The sequence below is a fragment of the Canis lupus genome, chromosome 15, assembly GCF_003254725.2.
Source record: "Canis lupus dingo isolate Sandy chromosome 15, ASM325472v2, whole genome shotgun sequence".
NCBI lineage: Eukaryota > Metazoa > Chordata > Mammalia > Carnivora > Canidae > Canis > Canis lupus.
In genome coordinates, this window is record NC_064257.1 from 54,153,740 (window position 1) to 54,176,518 (window position 22,779).

The window sequence follows — 22,779 nt, forward strand, 5'->3', positions numbered from 1 at the left end:
TCTCCTTTCTATGCTACTGCCTCCTTCCTTTGCAGACCTACTCTTATTTTCTTCACCTGCCACACTTGGCCAGGACCTCCATCTTGTGTTAAGCATCAGTTAGAATGAACATCTTTGGACAAGGGGAAGCTACTGAAGTAATGAATAGAGAATCCATATAAGAGAAACTGAAGAATAAATGACATTGGCACACAATTAGGGAGAGCGATCAAAGAGGTAAAATAACAAGTCTAGAAATAGACCCAAGAATATCTGGGAAAGTAGACATGATAAAGATCCCACTTCAAGTCATTGAGGAAAATGTTTAATAACATTGAGGCAACCAGATAGGTATCTGGAAAAGACTGAAGTTGGACCCATACCTCAAAACTTACTTCAGGTATATCAATGTTTTAAATATACGGACATGAAATAATAAAAGTTAGAGAAGAAATTTTTTTTAAAAAATTAAATAATTTCAAAGACATCTTTCCAAACTTTATATCTAAATTCAATTTTGCTTTAACACAATAATTGTTTAATTATGAAAGCATCTCTCAAAAGTTAAATGACAGAGTGAGAAAAAGCACTTGCACTTATATTCTAGACAAAAGATAAATTTCTCTAATACATAAAATGTCCTATAAATCAAAAGTGAAGTGCAAAATAACGTATAGTATGCTTCCATTTATGTAAAAAGACTTTAATATATGAATTTGTTATATGTAAGTGAAATATTTCTGTAAATATGAAAAATTACTAATTATTGGTTGTTCCCAGGAAGGGGAAATGAGTGATCAGGGTTCAGAAGAGAAAGATTTTCACTCTATAGTCCAATGAAATTTTATTTTTTTAAAAGATTTTACTTATTTATTCATGAAAGACACAGAGAGAGCCAGAGACACAGGCAGAGAGAGAAGCAGGCTCCCTGTAGGGAGCTGGATGCAGGACTCTATCCCAGGACCCCAGGATCACAACCTGTCAAAGGCAGATGCTCAACCACTAAGCCACACAGGTGCCCCAGTCCAATGAAATTTTAAATTATAAACTCTATGAATGTATTATTCAAAATAAATAAGCAAAAATTGAATTAAACTTTTAAATTTCTAAATAACAAATAACTGGTATCCTCATATTTGACTCGGGATTATTTTCCTGTACAAAAAAAAAAAAAATCTAAATCATAAAGCTTCACACACATGAGGTTTATTTCTCACTCCATAAAGTTTGACACATGTTGGATGGCCCTTGTATACCTAATACCCACAATAGCTGAAATTTGAGGCCTTCAAGGTTGGCTGCATTGGGAGATAGGTATGAAAAGATACATTGGCTCTAAACTGCCCAAGACCAGAACTAACACACATCATCTCTACAGTCCATTGGCCACAACCAGTCCTATGGTCCCCAACTGACTACAGGAAAGGTCTTAAAAGGAAGAGCATGTGTGGAAAACCTGGAGGTCATCCCTGCACTTTCCTCCTTCAGTAAATTAGTTTTCAAACAAAGGTCTTATGGGGTGCCTGGGTGGCTCAATAGATTGAGTGCCCAGTTTGAGATTTCTGCCCAGGTCATAATCTCAGGGTCGTGAGATCAAACCCCACCTCTGGCTCTGCTCTGAGCATGGAGCCTGCTTGGGATTCTCTCTTCCCCTCTGCCCTGGCCCCCGGCTAGCTCGGGCTCTCTCTCTGTCTCTCTTTCTTTCTCAAAACAAACAAGCGAACACCAATAGAGTTCTTAGCAGTTGTTACTTGATGTAACCTCTGTTTTATGTATGGTTTGGGTTTTACCGTATTAAAAAGGCATATTAATATTGCAAATAAAGACACATAGATGAGACCCCTAGGATGTCTTAGGACTCCCAGCTATGTCTTGCCTTAAATGTAGAAGAAGGAAATTTGACCAAGCAGTAAGGGTAAATGTACTGATGGTCAATCTAGATTTGGGTATCCCTTGAATGTTTGAGTTTAGTCATTTTCAGCCACGCCAGCTACAACTCAACAATGGTAGTCCACACAGTGGCTGGCCTGGGTTTGGGAGGCAGAGGAGCTCATGCTATCCATTTAGTCAGGATCCTTGTGCCAAGTTTTCCCGTGAACAGCTAGTGAGGGCCACTGAGTGCAATCTACCTCCACAGATTATAAAGAAAGTCTAGAAGGAAGCTAATGCAATGTTCTGACGTCTATTTTTATCCTGGAAAGAACTGTTTGTCTCTCAGTTCTGCTCTGAGTCCATTTTGCCAAACTGAGCTTTATTACTTTGCAGCGAGAGAAGTGAGGTCTCCCAAAAAGTCGAAAGAAAGCAATGAAATAGAGACTCTACATTGTCCTTCCAGATCCTGTGGGATGAAGGGTAGACGTGAGTTAGCAACATAATTTAGTTTGTCTCCTTTTTGCAAAAGTGTTTATTTACCAGAAAGATTCCTGCATCCAATTCTAAAGCATGCCAGCTGCCTAAAAGAGAGGCTCAGAGAGGCAGAAAGCTTTGGTCATCGGGACCTGTATTGAGGGATTACTCCCCAGGAGAAGTGAAAAGAGAATTCTAGAAGAGATTGATCAGCGTTTCAGCAGAGGAACCAAAGTAAGTGAAGTGTATCTTAACATGTCATTTTAATGAGGCATGAAAGTGACTGCAAGAGTAATGTGTGAACAGGGCATTTTGCCCCCTAAATGCATTCTATTTTTGTTTACCTTATAATGAAAACACCACAGGGTCAGGGTGGGCTGTCACAAGCAGAATGTTGAGTCATGAGCACACCCTACTGGTTTGGTACGAGACAACGATAAAAGACAATAGAAATTCTCAAAGATTTTTTTTGACTTTTTATTTAAACTATGAACATAACAAAGCATAATATTTTGTAATTTTTGTCATACTATACAATATGTACAATATGTACATCTTCATTCAGATTAATATATATAATACATTTATTTTGAGAGAATCAAATCTTTTCTGAGGCTTCGGATGACTTCATATGCTTCCCTTCTCTCTTTCTCTATTTTTAGCATTCTTTTAACACTTTCAGCTCTCATTTAGTTTTGGCAGACTCTGGATGCACCCCTAGGAGGACTCTTTTGAAGTGAGTCGGTCTGATCCCGGATCCGCAGAGCCACCTGCAGATGTCACACTGAAACAGTGCTCCTGACACACCACCTGTTTTTCCTTGTTCTCCTTCAATTTTTGCTTTCATCAAGCAAATTCTTCAAACAGCTGGGTGGTGCCAACACATGGAGCCCCCTGGGGAGTACATTTTTTTTTTTCCACACTGGAAAACCAAACTCAATTGCTCAGTCACATTTGGAGTACTTTTTCCACTCCGCGGATACTTTACTCATGTTAGCTGTATTTGAATTAGAAAATTGCAATGTTTTCAGCCACACAAGAGGAACACAAATTAATCTAAGCATGAATTTTAGGGAAAGATCAATAGGTAGCCATAAGTATGTGGCTAAAAGAATGTGTCACGTGATCATTTCCAACTACTGTCTTCCTGACCAAAGAGAGTTATTTAGGAAGAGATGCTCGGTAAATCACAGTGATGAACTAAGAGTTTGGGATTTATTCTTTTGCTTTGTTTTGTTTTGTTTTGTTTTGTTTTTCACCTAGTACTAGTGATCAAGGCTCCCTGGCTATTTTTATATCATGATTTTACTGCATCTCCATAGCAGTGCACTGAAATTTTATTATTACTATATTCTCAGGCTCCAGACATTAAGGGATGAGGAGCAAGTAACAAAATTCCTATAAGTAAACACAGGCAAAGGAAAGCAAAATTATCATTCTACTTTCGTGTAACCCAATCTTTTGTTTTAGAGATCAGAAAACTATATGCATACCATGGTACAAAAGGAATTTCTTCCCAACTTTTATATTGTTCAGGCATAAAAAAAAAAAAAGTTAAGAACAAATATTAAACCTCTTCTAGTATAATGAAATAAAACTCAAAAAATAATCTTGTGCAGGCACAAAATATAATTAATATTTGGCAATATTTGCCCTCCATGTGTTTTTGGCTCACAGCTAACTCTGACCCAAAGAACTTCCCACCACATTATTCATTTTACAATAACAACATTCCTTAATTTGAGGTTTACTCTTTCAAAACTTGGACTTACACTGTGGTGTTAAAATTAAAATCTGCTAGACAATTGTATAAAAATGGCAAAGTAAATTCTGTGAGTCCAAGTGCTGTAGCTATATATTTCTGTTACCTCTCTGAAACCCAATATGCATTCCGCTAACAGATAAATCTAACAAAACAGTTTTGATTATATCCCTCAAAAGCCTTTAATGGCTACAAAATTAGATTTTAAAGTCTTATCCTAACATGGGGCCCCTTCAGTCAACTTCTCCATCCCGGGCCCTTACAGTCCCTGTTTGGACACACCCATATTCCAGCCTAACTGAATTATTTTGTTTCTTTGACCATATCGTATGCCTTTTTCAGTGTGACTCTGCTGGCATCCAAAAACTACCATTGATCAACTCAAATTTCCTTCAAATCACATTCAGTAACAGTGATGATAACAACAATGATAAGAGAAGCAGCCAGCACTGGTGAGGGCTCATTGTGTGCCAAGCATTGAACGAAGCACTCCACGCACGTCATATGAACTAAGCACTTTTCACGCGTGAGAGTTCATTCATTGCTCTTGACAAGCCTAGGTGGTCGATCCTGCTGTTAAGGAGAAACTAAGATACCGTAATATGCAACTTGTCCAAGGTCCCGTAGCTTGTATGAAGAAGAACCCAGAAGGAAAATGACTTCTCTCTCATGAGCATTTCTTGATTTCTCAAATGCTGTAAAGTAAAAAGTCCCAGAAGTAAAATTGCTTTCCTTAACACCACCTGAATTTTCTGTGTTGCTGTTTAGATACAATGACTTTTTTTTTTTTTTAATTTAGCTGGAATAGCAGTTCCTAGAACGTGATTCCCTAAGAGAATCGGCAAGATCAAAACTATTCTGTAATAATAGTCTGCCTTTTATCAGTGTTTCAACCTTTACACCGATGGTACCAAAGCAGTGGTGAGTAAAACTGTTGGAGCCTTAGCACAAATCAAAGCAGTGGCACCAAACTACACCAGAATCTTGTGTTCTTCCAGCAGTTGCCCCAGAGCCTGTGTTCTTGACGCCAGTGCATTCACAGGGGATAAAGTTCCATTTAAGAATGTCCTTGAGAAAGCATAACATTTATTAATTTTATTAAACCTAGACCCTTGAGAACATGTCTTGAACATTCTGTGGGCAAAATGGAAAACTTCTATGAGGTACATACCAAAGTACAATGGTTGACTCAAGGTAAAACACTTGGGTGATCGAATTACAACCGAACTAGTTTGTTTTGTTTTGTTTTGTTTAGTTTTAATGGAACACTATTTTTACTTGAAAGAGGAACTGAAAGACAAAATATGGTTATTCAACCTTGAGTATTTGGCAGGCATGTTCCCCAAACTGAATGAAGTGAGCCTGCTCCTTCAAAGAAAGCAATTGACGATATTTGTTGCCAGTGATAAAATTGGATTTTCAAGCAAAACTTAAAATTTTAAGACTCTGATTTCTTTACCATATTGGCAGTTTCCCAATATTTACAAGCTTTCTCATGAGATTAGTGTTATGTTAATGACTGCTTTTTCTTTTTATTGTAGAATAAAGTGAGTTAACATTTGTAAGATCTGCATGTCAGTGCACCAGTGTTTCATAGTGACCAATGCACAATGTTACAAAATCATACATGGATAAAAGATCCATTTGAAGTGCAAGATAGGCCAACAGATTTTAGTGGAACAGAATACAAAATGTTCATGGGTTTCATTTCAGATTCCACATTGCAATGAATCTTCAATAAACTGACGTTTCTTATGCTGTGATGTAATACCAAAAATATACAACCAAATTATCTGCAAAAATGTTAAACTACTTATTTTTTCAGCTTCATAAGTCAGATGAGTTATGAAATCAGGATTTCTTTGTATGCTTCCACCAAAACGATATATTTCATAGACCAAAGCAGATACATGTGAGAATCGTGGCCTCTTCTAATAATCCAGACATCTGACTAAAGAGATTTTTCAAAAATGTAAAACAATGTTAAGCTTCCCGGTTTTTTTAAGAATGAAGTTATTTTTCACAAATGTTATGTCTAACATAATATTTTATCACCGTTTTAAAATTGATTAATAAATATTTTAATTTTTTACTTTCAAATTCATAATATACATTCTTACGGGATTTTCAATAAATTTTAAGAGGCACATGGATTCTGAGACTAAGGTCTGAGCCAGGTTATCATCTTTCCTTAGAGACTACACCTTGCTGGATTCTTATACACTATTCTCCAAAGGATGAACATGCATAGGAAACACACTAATCCACTATCTTTTTTGTGTGTGTAAGATTTATTTATTTATTCATGAGAGACACACAGAGAGAGAGAGAGAGAGAGAGGTGGAGACATAGGCAGAGTGAGAACCAGGCTCCTCGTAGGAAGCCCAATAAGGGACTTGATCCTGGATCCTGGGATCACGCCCTGAGCCAAAGGCAGACGCTCAACTGCTGAGCCACCCAGGCGTTCCCACTAATCCACGTATCTTGAGTATATTTAATTTTACCAGGGAGCACCCAATTTAACACTCACTGTTGTAATTAGAAAATATCAAATTCACAAATTAAAATCATTTCTGACATTCACTATGTGATTAAAAAAGCCTCATGTGCTGACCAAGAGGGAGACATGAGCATACAGAGTAACTGGAACGTGGACTTTCTCAGCAGAATTCCAGCTGACGACACCTGGAGTTTGGATTCCCTATTAGAATTCAGAATTCAGCAACTGAGTTTTAACTTAATCATAATAAGAATCAGGTAATACAATACCATCTATGCTGAAGTGTTTAAAGTAAAACTATAGACATTTTAATGCCCAACCAGATGCCACTTGTCATTGAATCTTCTAGTTCTTTTTATGTGTCTTTTTCAGGATACATAGTTATAAAATCTCCCAATTCTTAGTGAGAAGCTTTGTGTGCATTTATTCTATTCCCTAGTCTCTTCACAAATTCTGACATATTACCTATCCCACCACTGCAAACTATAATTAGGTAAACCAGATATGAAGAAGCAAGCGAAAATTAACTATGAGTGCTTGCTAGCAGGAAGCTGGGCAGATGGAACATGTAATTTCAGGAATACACAGAGATCAACAGTAAATAGTAAAGAAGAAATGAATATTCCAATGATAAATGAAATACAGCAACAAGTATCCAGGAGTAGATATACTTAGCCACATATACGTAGGATAACAAACATTCAAAGATAGTCTACGTAAAGACCTTGTAACTCAGCAGGAACTCAAGGGTAGGACCGGAGTCCTGAGAGTGAAATAAAATAGAAAGTGGAGTTCATAATCTTAGAGACATTTGACCATTAATGAGTTATGAGTTTAAAGACTCAGGAATAGGGGAACAAGACAATATTCCAGTTACCAGTCTATCAGAATACATAATTAATAAATATATAATTTTTATTTTGGTTAAGAGATGACTTTAAACATACTGGAAATTTCACCCTTACTATATGAGCCTGTGAATAAAGTAACAATGACTTTGATATAATGTGGATAAATAGAATCAGTAACACAGAAGGACAGCTTCAGAACTGTAACTCTTAAAAGCATTTGGGAGAAAATAATTCAAACCCAAGCACAATTTCAGAGTTGAAAAGAAAAAAAAAAGTCTGGATTTTAATCCTCGCTTGATCACCTTCTAGAAATACAATAGTAAAAAAAGAGGGGAGCAATTTCTCTCAAACTCATTTTTTTTAAATTTTTATTTATTTATGATAGTCACAGAGAGAGACAGAGAGAGAGAGGCAGAGACATAGGCAGAGGGAGAAGCAGGCTCCATGCACCGGGAGCCCGACGTGGGATTCGATCCCGGGTCTCCAGGATCGTGCCCTGGGCCAAAGGCAGGCGCTAAACCGCTGCGCCACCCAGGGATCCCTCAAACTCATTTTTAACATGGAAGATAATATCTTCGCATTAGGGTAGTTAGGACTATTTGATATTATGTGTATAAAAAGCATAGTACAAATAAAGTATGTTAGTTGTTTATTAATTTTAACAATAAAGGTCATTGATTTTGATAGCAACAGGATTTTAAAAACTAGTTATTATTGTCATTTCAAAGAAGAAAATATATTTCCATGTGCCATGGCAGCAAGAAACAAATATTAAAAAAACATTAAATGTTACATTGTTAAAAGTGTATTTTAAATGGAAAGAGAAAGTGCTAATGGTAGTGCAAAAAAATTGTTATGTTTCTCATAACAAATATGCTCAGGAGTTTTATTAGCATGCAACAAAGGCTTCAAAGGGTTTGGAAATGTTGAGCAACCAAAATTCAGAAATATAGATAAATTTCTGAATAGAAGTAGAGGCAAAGAAAAAATTATTTAAAAGTTTATTTAAAAGCCTACAAAATTAAGTCTGAAAAAGATACAAAGTGTAAGATAGGTGAATTTTATTTCCTCAGATTTTCCACATGAAGAATTTATACTAATCTATCGATGAATTAAAAATTAAATAATTTCCAATATCTCCTGTACTTTAACTTGGAATAATACATAAATCTTTGAATAAATATGATTTATTTCTCTACAAGATAGTCATTAAAAAAGTTTTTTTAATTAATGCTGTCCTGAAATTCAAAGAACTTTGAGGTATGTTATGAGACTACTTACAAATATCTTAATCCCTATTGTACCACAGTATCTTGACAGAGGTATTTCATATTGTCCTAGTTCTCCCCTCCCTCAAAAATGATTATCACATAGATGACAGAAATAAAAACACCTAACCTGTGAGGATGACCACATGATTACCTAATCTGAATTGAAGAAGACAAATTCTTCATGGTAAGTTGAAATGCTCTAAACCAGCTGTCTTCAAACTTTGGAATGCATACACCCAGGTGTACGTTAAGTCTTTCCATGGGGTATCAAGACATGAACTTCCAAATTCTCAACTTCCATGTGCTTAAATTACCACACACACGTACACTGTCTTAAATTGATCCTCTTGAGAATACACTTTTAATTGAGCTTCAAGACCTTTTGTCCAATCTCTCTCTCAAGATGGTACTTGCTCATCTCGGAGTTACTGCAGTCCATTTTCTGGGGTGTAAAAACTTCTGGGAAGCCAAACAGAGGTATAAAAATATTACTATTGGTGTTGAGAAAGGAAATGATTAATGACTGGTAATAAATCTTTTCATAAGTCAGGTAGTTTACAATTCTTTGTTTTGAACAAAATTAAGGCAAGACCCAACTGGTAGTGATCTATTATCAAGATGGTTTCTAATAATCTGTGATTTGGAATGATAACTAGGAAGGACTGCAAAGAATTATGCCAAATTCTAATAATAAAACTTCTTCTGTTTCTACCTGCTTATCTATGTGATAAGGTTTCTGAACATGTACATCTAAGCTAACAAAAATGATATAATTAGAATTCTATTTGAACACTGTCTAAATCTAGCAACAAGAAATATTTAGATACATAAATTAACATTTAAAAGTTCCACCCAGTAAAAGACTTATAAAGAGATGCACTACCAAATTTCTTAATTTTGTATTTAAATACTATCTCTCAAAAATTTAGTATATATAAAAGTTATCAATGTCATACAAATAAAACTATAGTGAAGATCCAATTCAGAAAAAAAATCATTTATCAGAGATTTACAACCACAGGAAATTCTAAAATTGTATATTCTAATTATGCGTAATATACATGTGTTCTTTTTACATGGAAGTATAAGATGATCAGCAGAAGGCATTCAAACATAAATATATTTTCTATATTTTTAAAATACATAATGGTTCATAGTAAATCGCTATGGTATTTAAATTCCATGAGATGCAATTCAAAAAATGAAGTAGCAGTTTCAATTTAGTTATGTTCATTTACCATATGGTGGAAGGGTTTTTTTTTAAGTTTCAATATTTATATTTATAATGAAAATTTTAAAATGGTCAGTTAAATATGAAGTTATCCATAGTTTCACAAAATCCCTTAAGAGGTCCGTGAATAAAAGTTTGAAGTAGAGTGCTCTAGTCTAAATCACAGATACCAGAAGATATTCATTTGAGACTGATACTAAAACCTCACATTGATCACTACAAACAAGGAAGAAAATAGTTGCTTTTTTTTATTTTGTTTCTTGCTTTTTGTTTTTTGTTTTTCAGTTCAGTGATAATGTCTGGTCTCTGTCGCCTCACCACATAAGATTTATGATTTTGAATGAATAATCAGCAGTGACCATGATTTGTTTTTAGAAAATTTCTCTTTGAAATTTACCTTGATCTTGATAAATTACTGCAGGTTGATCTATATGGGAAAAACTGGCACCAAAAGCTGCAACTGCTTTGAGAGGGGCTTTATGTGATTATTAGATTTCAAAGCCATGGAGCTGTTGCTAATCTTCAAGAACTCTAAACACGATTGTTTGTGAACACCTCCTTCTTCCTCTAATCTTTCCTCTCTCCCATGTTCTCCAATGCCATCTAAAATACCCATTGATTTCCTTTGAATCAAAAGTTTTAGCAATCTGAATGCCATGTATTTCAAATAATTCATCTAACAGTGTGAAGCATTGGGTAGTACAACTGCTGAGCACCCAGGCATAGTAAAGCGTATCTCCTCTAAGCACTTAAAAATCAGACTGACTATAAAAGTCACATCAAGTGTTCAATAAATTTTTCCATAGCATTTGACTATTTCAGGAGCGCAGTAAGAAGTATAATACTTTCCTTTTCAGAGCACTGACATTTATTACTTTGTACAAATTGAGTATCTGAAACCCAGAAAACCACTGCAGATACAGTAGAAAAAAAGTCAATCGCTTTTCTGATTGCTTTAATAAAAGTTGTAGTGATTCTTTATATTTAACATCTGTACAACCAAAAAGTGTGTGTGTGTGTGTGTGTGTGTGTGTGTAAATGGGACCTCCAGCTGCTCTTAGATTGAAGGAATCTCCATGGCATCAGCAGACAGGAATGATATTTCATTCACCCGTTGGCCATGGTAAAGGAATCAACAAGATCCACATGGTTGTTCTGGGTGTTAAAGTGTGTCTGCTTTGTAATCGTTGTCTGAGACCCAAGCCCTTGCTTTATAGTGCTTAAATAATTGATTTCACCCAGCCTTCAGTCAGAGTTAGAAAACCCCAAATATTTTCCCATTAATCCTTAGAGTCGGGCACTGCTTAGTTTCAAATTCATGGATTCATGGGAAATCATAGAGTTTACAAAGAAATTCATTTTGGCTGGGAACAAAAATAAAAGCCTCATGTGGATGATTTCTTAATGTGTTGAACCAGAGCTACAGGTCGATGTGGCAAAACAAGAATATTATTAAACTCACGAAAGATGTGAGTTTGCTGGTCTATTGCTGTGTAGGTTATTTCATGTGTAAGTCATTGTTATTTTTTTAAATAAGTAAATTTACCAAAAAGAAGAGAGATCTAATAAAAACACAGGAAATTAGCCACATGCTATAAAGCATTAGATAACTGGTCCTTCAGATCAGTAACCCCCTGATGAAGAACTTAAAGGTGAAAAGACATTCTGAATGTTGGAGCCACCAAAAGAAGTAAATTTAATGGGAATATATTCCTGGAAGGAAAGCATACAGAGTGTTCTGTCGACTGCTCTAACCTATGAAATTCTAATTTTATTCACTGTTGGAATTAAAGGTAGATATATGTTTATTCACAACAGAAATACAAACTTACTTTCATTGTTTGTATTTGAGTATTTGACGTTCTGAAAGAATTTGAAGCAGGTCACAAACTAAAGCACGGTATGAGATAAATCACTTAAAGATAAATATAACACAGTTTTTTTTGAAGAAAACTGGAATAACTGCTCTAAGACATCTGAGTTGAGTAGATTACCATACTAAGGCAATAAATTTGGCTGTAAGGCTTTTGACTGCAAACCAAAGGATGGGAAACCTACTGGGTTGCATTGTTTTCACATTTTGCCATTAGAGAGTATAAAAACTCACCTAATGATACTATTTCTCCTAGAATGAAAATTGTGTGTATATACTGTAGCCAGCCATATGGATGTTGTGTACTTGTAGACACGTGCAATAGGCACAAAGGTGGTGATAGATGCGTCAAGGTGTCAGACGCAGCAAGCTCTACAGGATACAGCATGGATAGTAATTTAGTTCCAATCATTATTAAACTACATATCAATGCTTACAGGAAGCATAAGCCCATCAACATAACATCCTGTAGAACAAAGAATTTTCTGAATTTTTAAAAGAGAATCTAGGACACCTGGGTGGTTCAGTCAGTTAGTTGTCCAACTGTTGATTTCCACTCAGCTCATGATCTCAGGGTTGTGAGATTGAGCCCCAACATGAGCTCTGCACTGGACAGAGAGTTTGCTTAAGATTCTCTCTCTCTCTCTTTCTCTCTCTGTACCCCCGCACACTCTGGCACACACTCTCTCTCTCCCCTCTCTAACATAATAAATAAAATAAAATAAAATAAAATAAATAAAATAAAATAAAATAAAATAAAATAAAATAAAATAGATTGCTATGCTGCTGAATTTAGTAGAAAGTGGGTAGGGAAGAAATGATTCACTTTTCTAAAATTGGTTTGGAAATTTTGACAAGTACGTTTTAATTTTAGTGTTTCTCCTTAAGATCATTCCACAACTATGTGGAAACCTGTCATGACAGATTTTAGAAAAAGGTATTTATTTTTTTATTCCGGTATAATTAACATACAATATGCTATTAATCTCAGGTATACAATATAGTGATTGCATACAATATAGCGTTCTATACAACACTCGGTGCTCATCACAAGTGCTCTCCTCAATCCTTATCACCCATTTCACCCATCCCTCTTCTGGCATCCACCAGTTTGTTCTCTATAGTTAAGAGTCTGGTTTTTTAGTTTGTCTCTTTTTTCTCCTTTTTCAAAAAAAAAAAAAGATTTTTAATGCTATAATCTGTGGTCATAGCTCTGATCTGTTAAATCTTATACATAAAACTGTGTGAGGTGATAAGCTTTAGTACCCGCATTATCAGGTTTATGTACGTATATAAAAAAATTAGAAAGATCGTCATATAGCCTATTAAAGCGCTTCTTTGTCATCCCCAGGGTAGCTCCTTACAGAATGAGCAGAGGTGATCTCTTTCCCCTTTGTACACACGCCTGATCAGAGACCTGATGGAAGAGTTATTCTCACAGGGATTCCAAATGATAAATCTTTGTGTCACTTTATGGTGTAAATTATATGATTGGTTCAATGCCTTGCCTTTTTATAATTTTTTCCTTAACTTAGCAAGAAAAAGATCACTATCTGTTTTTAAGTTAATGGAATTTTTGCATGGGAAGATTTATGTAATAGAAGATAAGAAGAAATATGTGGGATTTTTTTAGCAATACTTGGTGAGAAAAGACAGAAATCAATTACTTTATTTAAAAAAAAAAAAACAGTTTCCATGTTGCAAAGAAACATACATTTTAAGCAGATGTAACAGCATGTCCGTTGATTTTCCCAGGGTGATGATTGATTCCAAGAAGGAGGCCCTTTTGGAGGTACAGCCTCTGTACAGGACTCAAGAGCACAGGTAGCATCTCCAAAAGACCTACCCATTTATATCTTTCTCAGTCTTCTGGCAGCCACCACTACGACTGTGAAATAGTGGCTTCAACAACATAATCCTTTAAAGGAAATGAGGGCACTTGATATTTCCTGAGATCTAAATAAAAAAAAAAGAAAAAGAAAAGGAAATCTGGCACACAATACCACACCTTTAAGCTCAAACAAAACAAAACAAAACAACAACAACAAAAAAAAACTAACAACCAGTCGGAGAAGGACAAACATTATATGTTCTCATTCATTTGGGGAATATAAATAATAGTGAAAAGGAATATAAGGGAAGGGAGAAGAAATGTGTGGGAAATATCAGAAAGGGAGACAGAACGTAAAGACTGCTAACTCTGGGAAACGAACTAGGGGTGGTAGAAGGGGAGGAGGGCGGGGGGTGGGAGTGAATGGGTGATGGGCACTGGGGGTTATTCTGTATGTTAGTAAATTGAACACCAATAAAAAATAAATTAAAAAAAAAAACTAACAACCAACAACAACAAAAACCTTTATCACAGTTTTTTTTAAATCAGAATATTTACTTTTTTTTAGTGGGCTCCACACCCAGCACGGATCCCAATGGGGGGCTTGATTTCACAACCCTGAGATCAAGACCTGAGCTAACATCAGAGAGTCAGACACTCAACCAGCCACCCAGGTGTCCCAGAATTGTTACTTTTTTTAAAAGGAAAGTACAGATTATCACTTTGCCTCAAGTGTTTGGCAGAGATACAGAAACACTGAATCATTTATTCAAACACTATTTCTTGAGCACTCCCTTAGCAGAGTGCCAGGCACCATGGAGGACACTTGGAAGATAGGATGGAACAAAACAAATTATCTTCACGGGGCTTATTCTCTAGGGATAGGACAAACAATAAACAGCTATGCATGATGTTAGATTATGAGCAGTGCTAACAGAAAGGATAAAGCAGTAAAGGAGGATGAGATGTATTGGGAGTTGTGTGAAGGTTGCAATTTTCCATGGGTGGATGGAGGAAGGCAGCCCTGAGAAGGCATCTAGGGAGTACACAAGAGGGAACCTGCTTGTGTATTCCAAGACCATCATAGAAGCCAATGTAGAAATGAATGGTGATAGAAAGATTCAGATTCTTTTAATTTTTTGAGACATTAAATTTTATTTAGGGGCACCTGGATGGCTCAGTTGGTTGAGTGACGGACTGGATTTTGGCTCAGGTCATGATCCCAGGGTCCTGGGATCCAGCCCTACATGGGGCTCCATGCTCAGTGGGGAGTCTGCTTGAGACTCTCTCTCTCCCTCTCCCCACCCTTCCCCCTGCTTGTGCGCACTCTCTCTTCCTCCCTCTCTTAAATCAATAAAGAAATCTTTTTAAAAATTTTTTTATTTAAAAGTAGAGGAAAATAAACTTGATTTTTGCTGGTGAAGTGGCTATATTTTTAGTGGCAGGAAATGCTATGTCTCTGAAAGCAGTTCTCTCATCTGGAAAGCTGGAACAGAGGTAGCTATTACCTCCCGTGTCATTCTTCTCTCTTACATCTCAACAGTTTTTTAGGAAGACAGATGGGGTATCAGTAGGTTTCAATACTCAGAGTGATTTTTGCTCTATAAAAAAGACTATTGTCAGAAATTGCAAAAACCAATGTAAAAAAGAGGAAAAAAATATTCAATTGATTAAATCTGCAAATATGGAGATAGATTTGACTTCTACTGCTAGGAATAAATGTGCTACAGTCCAGTCTTGGCAGTGTGAACCCATTTCATGAGCAGAATGTCAAGCAACTTTTCATAATAAAGTACACAATCCAAAGATCCTTTCTTCCTAAATGCACAAACTCTTCCAACCCCATGATGTTGGTCATCAGCGTATTGTAACAAAGAAGCATTTATTTATTTTCCTCACTCCTCCGTCCCTCCCTACCTGCAAAGAACAGGCCAGCCTGCAAAGTTATTCCTTATAAATGCACAGGATATTTTGTTAAGCAATACCCAGAAAAGCCAAATGAAAAAAAGGAAAATCAGTAAATTTAACAATAAGCAATGAGCATTAAACCACATGGTAAAAGGAGACAGGAATATGCAGAAAATGCACATGGAAAGAGAAGCTTCCTCATCACTGGATGAAATGATCTCATCTAGACACTTTTTCACAACAAATTTGGAGTTCTGAGCCCAAAAACAAACCTCATAAATAGTAAGTGTTGCAAAATGTAAGATGACGGGACCAAAGGAATCTTCCCATTTTTACTGAAGTATCATTTACACATAGACGGTCTATACTTTCTTTTTCATACAGCTTATTTTCTTTCCCTCTTCATGAAGGAGCATGCATTTGTGGTGGCTTTTAATCTTAGGGAAAGCAATCAATGTACAGGGATCTCTGTTCTAAACTAAGATTATTTTGCCAGATGTTAAGCAGCTCTCACTGACTTTTTTTTAATTCAACCATGAACATATCATTTTGCACCTAATTTAACAGGGCTCTAAAGGAATCAGAATCTCCTATCTCCAAATATAAACACATTTTAATTGCAGTTCTTGGAGATGCTTCAGTTTCCATGCTGGGTACCTGCAACCCAATGCTTTCAAGTTAAGCTTGCCATTTCCAAGTTTGTTCATAAAAGAAAAACTGGATTGTTAAAATCACCTTACAGGTGTTTCATTATTCCACACCATATCCAATAAGAAGACCGTCTAAATTTCAGATAAATTCCACTCAGAGTAACCAAATCATAAATATATTTTCATTATTTTGCTATTCGGTGACTCAGATATGCTATTATTCAACTTATTTTAAGGACTTTCCAAGTGTATTGTTTTTCTGAACTACTGTTTAAGTGGTTCTAAAATATTTTCTCCGAGCTGAGACTTGTAGTTAAGGACTTAATTTAAAAAAAATTTGTTGTGTTATATCTACTTATATTGAATGTGGTTTATAACTAATTTTGGATTCATTGGAGATTTGCATACCAAAAAATAGTGAATTGAAAGAAATATTAGCTGTATTTAAATTGTCTGAATGATATTCTTTTCTTAAGATTTTATTTATTTATTCATGAGAGACACAGAAAGAGAGTCAGAGCCACAGGCAGAGGGAGAAGCAGGTTCCCTGTAGGGAGCCTGATGCGGGACTCGATCTCAGGACCCCAGGATCACAACCTGAGCTGAAGGCAGATGCTCAACCGCTGAGCCACCCAGGTGCCTCTGAATGATATTCTTAATACAAAATCATCTTCTATGCTCCTCTCATTGGTGCTCGTTTTTACCGCATACAATTTCCAATCTGAGTTCTGAGGTGGGGCTGGGGCTGGGATTTCGGCCTTCTTATAAGCTAGCACAGCAGCCTGTCCATGTTTCATGGACACATTTCATGGACACTGACCGAAGACCCAAGTCTCCTGGGTCAGAGACAAGGGAGCAGCAGAGCAAGGAGCTTGGGCATTAGGTTTGCAGTGATTCCTCACATCCACCGGGTCCCACGGTGCACACAGAGAGCCTGATCTTAGGCTCCGTGGGTTTGCATCCCAGCTGATCAACACGGCCTGGAAGATCCGAGCACAAAACAAGCCTGCTCCTTGTCCCTGAAGGACGAGCCTCGCCCCAGGAAATGGGCCGCGTGGAGAGTGGTCAGGGCCTCTCATCCTCGGCAGACTCAAGCAGGTGGTGCCCACAGGATGCTCGGCACCCTTGGGGGGTGCCTCTACCAACTGATATTTGAGTGAAGTTTGATTCAAAAAATCCTGATTGAGATCGATTTCTATTCAATTGTAGAAAATCTATTCCTATTCTTTCTGTCTGTCTCTCTCTCTCACATGCACGTACCTCTTACACTAACTTAAAATCAGCTGAAACCTAAAGCTTAAGGAATAACCCCCACACAGTCTACCTGTTCCAAGTCAATCAGATGACCTCAGCGACAGAAGCAAAGGTGGTATTTTGTGTGTGTTCAATTCTTTGCTCAGAAACTGCTACATGGATTGAGCAATTTTGGAACGTTGCCCCCTGTCCTTTTGGACTCAACTGAGGTCACCTCCTTCTCCACGGGACACCAAAATAGAAAAACTACACATCTCCAGCGTTATGATGATAAACCATATTTAAAATGGTGAAAGCTGAAAGGGAGGCCGAGCATGAGAGCCTCCTAACTCTGGGAAACGAACTAGGGGGGGTGGAAGAGGAGGTGGGCCGGGGGTGGGGGTGACTGGGTGACGGGCACCGAGGGGGGCACTTGATGGGATGAGCACTGGGTGTTATGCTATATGTTGGCAAATTGAACACCAATAAAAAATAAATTTATAAAAAGTAAAAAATAAAAAATAAAATGGTGAAAGCTGCTAGCACTTGAAACAAAATATTGCTTGTCTGTCTGTCTGGACAGATTAGTCTGTCCAGACTAATCTGGCAATATTTTTACAAATTAAAAATAAAGTCCTATATTACTTTACCTCAGTCTATAGAGGTAAAAGTGTTCACACTTATCTGATGATAAAATGCACATGTTTTTCTGGGACATTTGGGCTAAATACTGTTTGGCTCATGATCTTATATTCCAGCGGGGCCTGTGTGATTCCTGGTTTGTGCTTTAAAGCATCACATGCAAAAGAGAATGGCAGTGACAATAGGAAAGCCTAAGCAAGGAACGACATTCTGTTACAAAAGAGGTCTTAGGTTCAGTCTATTTACCCACATTTTGAAGGTTTTACAAATATCTCCTTGCAGGACAGTTTGCCTCTTAAGAGAATTAGAAAGATGAGGTTTATAAAGTGCATCAGAAATAATAAAATTATATGTTAAGTGGTAATTTTTAACTTCAATACATGCATAAATGTCTACTGTAGGCTTTAGAGACTGGATAATATATTTAACCAAGCCTAACTGTAGCCAAGCATTTCCAAAAGTTATAACTGCAGTAACTGTAGAAAAGACCTGGAAAAGAGCCCAGACAAATGGACCCCTTTAACATTAGCCATCCCAAAATGTCCTTTCAATCTTAAGAGAGTATAGATAGTTTCATTAAAGGGAAAAATAAAATCAGGGTAAAAGAACCTTATCCATAACTTTACTCCAACCAGCACTTCATGCAGCATGATTTTAATTTCATTAGACCAAGAAACTGCAGCAATGACACGTTTAGGTAGTTTTGCTAGTTCTTTTGGTTTGCTTACTGAAACTTGCCATCTACGTATCCAGGGAGCATTAATTACACCACTGCGTCTTAAAGCTAGAGCAAAAGAAAAGATTGAAACGAGGTCTCTGTTTCCAGGAGTTCCCATTCCAGTGTTGAAAAAAGTTCCAAAAGCCACTAACGACATCAAATGTGGTAGGACACATGTTAGGTGCAGTTGACCACCACCGTGTGCCTAGGCTCTGAGGACTTGAACTCCCCACCAGCTCTAGGGCCAGCACCTTTGGATAACACGCTCACTTGTTCTGAGCTACTCTACTACAATTAAATCAGGTGAGTTGACGTTTTCCCTTATTTCCCACACTTGTATACCAGAAAGTCACACCTCTTTTTTTAGAAGAATATCGTAAGAATTCAATAATGCCTCCAAAACATGAAGTCAAGGTCCTTACAGTCCCAAGGGTTTTGGCACAACTTGGATGCTTTGATGTGTGATTCTTAAAAGGAAATAGAGTGGTAAGTGCCGATCATGTAAGCTACCGTTTATTGAGTGTAGATACCATGCTAGTCCTTTTATGGGTTTTTTTCCACTTATGCCTTAAAACACTGCTGTACGAGAGGCACAATTGGGATTCCTATTTGGAGATGACATCTACGCTAAGAAGAAATTAGATAATGCCCCCAAATATACATCAGTCCTGAGAGGAGTAGGATTCAGACCAAGGCTTCACTGTCTCTTAGTTGTGTGATTTTGTCACAGTTAACTAAATGGATCTTTTTCTAAATGTGCCAAGTGTTATTCTTAGGCATGTCTTCTTTTTCGAATTTTATAATTCATAGTCTCTAGAAAAAAAAAAAAGATGTTTCCCTGTGATCTTTAAAAGTGGCAAAAAGGTGTCTTCAGAAAGAATGCTCTTTCCCTCTGCATTAGTTTGCTAAGGATACCTTAACAAAGTCCCACAAACTCGGTGGCTTGAATAACAGAAACTTCCTATCTTACTGTTCTGGAAGCCAGAAGTCCCAGATCGAAGTGCTGGAGGGGTTGATTCCTTTCAGGCGGAGTGTAAGGGAAAATCTGTTCTGTGCCTTTCTCCAAACTTCTGGTGGTTCCCTGGCAATTTTAGGTGTTCCTTAATCTCTAGATCTCTGTCTTCCTCTTCACAAAGCATTCACCCTGTACACAAGTCTGTGTCCAAATTTCCTCTTTGATAAGGACACAACCATATTGGATTACAGGCCCATCCTACTCTAGTATGACCTCTTCTTTACTAAACACGACCGTAATGACCCTATTTCCAAATATGGTCCTATTCTGGGTCCTTTAAGATACGAATTTGGGGAGGATGCATTTCAACCCATAACGCCACCCAAAATAAAGTAAGTGTTCACAAAAATTAAATGGAATAGGAACAGCTCCTCCTAAAATTTCACAGTGCACTACTCACTACTCATCATGAAACTTTCCTCTGTTTTTTAAAAAGATTTATAGATTTATTTATTTATTTATTTATTTATGAGAGAGGGAGAAAGAGAGAAAGCCAGTGGGGGTTGGGCAGAGACAGAAGGAGACAAGCAGACTCCCTGCTGAGGGCAGAGCCTGAAGGGGATGGATCTCACAACCCTGAGATCAAGGCCTGAGCAGAAACCAAGAGTCGGGTGCTTAACTGACATGAACTTTTTCTCTGCTTTAATTCAGCAAACCACAGATTGCAAACTCAAAAACATACAGGTGGATAATGATAGGCACAGAGCTGAGGGGTGCAAGTGAGTAGACATGGATTGTACACATGAAACATGTGGCCGGCGGTGACGCAGGAACACGCGTGTCCCGCCTCGGAGGGAGCTGTTTCCCAGTGCTAACCAATTGATGCCATAAAGAGAATTCTTCAAGACTTTTTGGGAATTCTTATGTTTATGTGTAATCACCCATACTAAACATAGATTCATACTAATCACCTACTCCACACACACACACACACACACACACACCCCACACTGTGTGAACCACTATATAAATTGGCAGATTCCAGTCCATAGTTCTGTAATTCCTGGTCCCACGTGCACATTGTCACCTCAAGCTTCTCCTCAGGCTGCAAGTGCGCTGTATGGAGATACACCTGGGATCTCTTCTCTCTGCACAGTATTTCTTGGCAATCTTAGGCCTCAAGATCAGCTCTCAAAATTTAACTTTTAAATGTTCTTTTACCCTGGCTTTTGGCCTGTGGTTCAGTCATACATTTCCAACCACTAGCCAGTTGGAATTCCCAACCTCAAACGAATTAATTATCTTCCACGAAGGATACCATCACTGCCCACATCACTTTCCACATCATGGAAAGCTATGGAAGCTCTGGCTTCCATCTTGCAACTTCTGTATCTAACAAATGATAAATCTGTTCCAGAGCCCCTTTCCAAGAGTTGGGAAGTTAAATAATGCTCACACAGATAATCCTTTATGTGACTTGAATGTAAATTCATCCTACTTTCTAGAGTAGCTAGCAACCCGGAGAGAAAATTAAAATGCCAACCAATCTTCACTGAGTGTTTTTGCAGTATTCCTAAGCAATTCAGTTGGCAGTCTCATGAAATTCTGGGAGCCAATAATGTATTTTGTCCTGTACACGAAGCTGGTGATTTAAATGTTTAAACATTAAGCCTTTTAATGCTTCCCAAGAAGTTGGCCCCACTAAACAGCACACACATGCACAGAAATACTAACCAACTAATAAACAAACTGATGTTCACTCCCAGGAAAATAGAAAATGTTTTGAAAAAAAAGATTCTAACATCTATTCTGCGTTCTGCAGCAGAAATGGGTTATGTGGATCTTTTCGTGTGTCCAATGTCCTTGAATGGAAAATTGATTTCTTCCCAATCCCACTAACTATTGAGTAAATACTAAGAGTATTGTTTGAATAGGAATTAAACTGTTCTCATTTCAGAGCACTGACGATTCTCCCTTTAACTCTGTGCCATTTCGCCATCCCTGCTAGCAGCACATCGAATTAGCCCTTAGCTGAAATGTTCAAAACATCTCTTAAGCTGACAATATGAGCATGTTTGGTGGTCCTGAGGTTAGCTTTGTTGCATAGAAATGATATGCAGAAACAATTTTTATACTTTTAATTGATATTTATGACAATTACAAAGACTGAAGTTCCCCTGGAAATTTTAAATTTGGTTTATAAATATTATTACATTTTACAAGGATTTTTAACCCTTAATTAAGTAGTCTAAGGTATTTCAATATGCCATTTATAAATGAGGTAATTCTTAAGTTCTGTTAACTGTTTTTTTTTTTTTTTTTTAAGTTGTATTTATTTAAGTAATCTCTAGACCCAACATAGGGCTTGATCTCAAGACACTGGGATCAACAGTCACATGCTCTTCTGGCTGAGCCAGCCAGGCACCCCTAAATGCTTTTTTTAAAAGATGTTATTTACTTATTTATGAGAGACACACAAAGAGAGGCAGAGACACAGGCAGAGGGAGAAGCAGGCTCCACGTGGGGAGCCCAACACGGGATTCGATCCTAAGATTCCGGGATCACAACCTGAGCCAAAAGCAGACACTCAAGAGCCACCCAAGAGCCCCTAAACGTTTTCAATATTAGTTGCAAATTTACTTTTAACTTGAAATCACAAATAGAAATTAGTTTTTCAAGTGCATATTTTAAAACCGGTTATAAGATACCTAAATATCTTAGGTAATTACAATACTCAAAATACACAGATTTTTGCTGAACAGCACTAAAAGATAAATATGAGTGTGGCTCTTTATTAGGCCTCTAATACCTAATCCCAAATCTCCTGGGTCAAAAATATTTACCAATTAAGGAAAAAAAAATAGTGTCTTTGCACGTTGAGGTTGCCTCTTCTAGTGTTGCAGTTGTTCATCATCCAGAAATTGTAGCAACCTCAAATATCTTTGCTTCAGACACCCGGAGCTGGTCTGTCCCTACACCAGACCTATACTGTTTCCAAAACTAACTCTTTAGCTCTTCTTCTAGTTCTT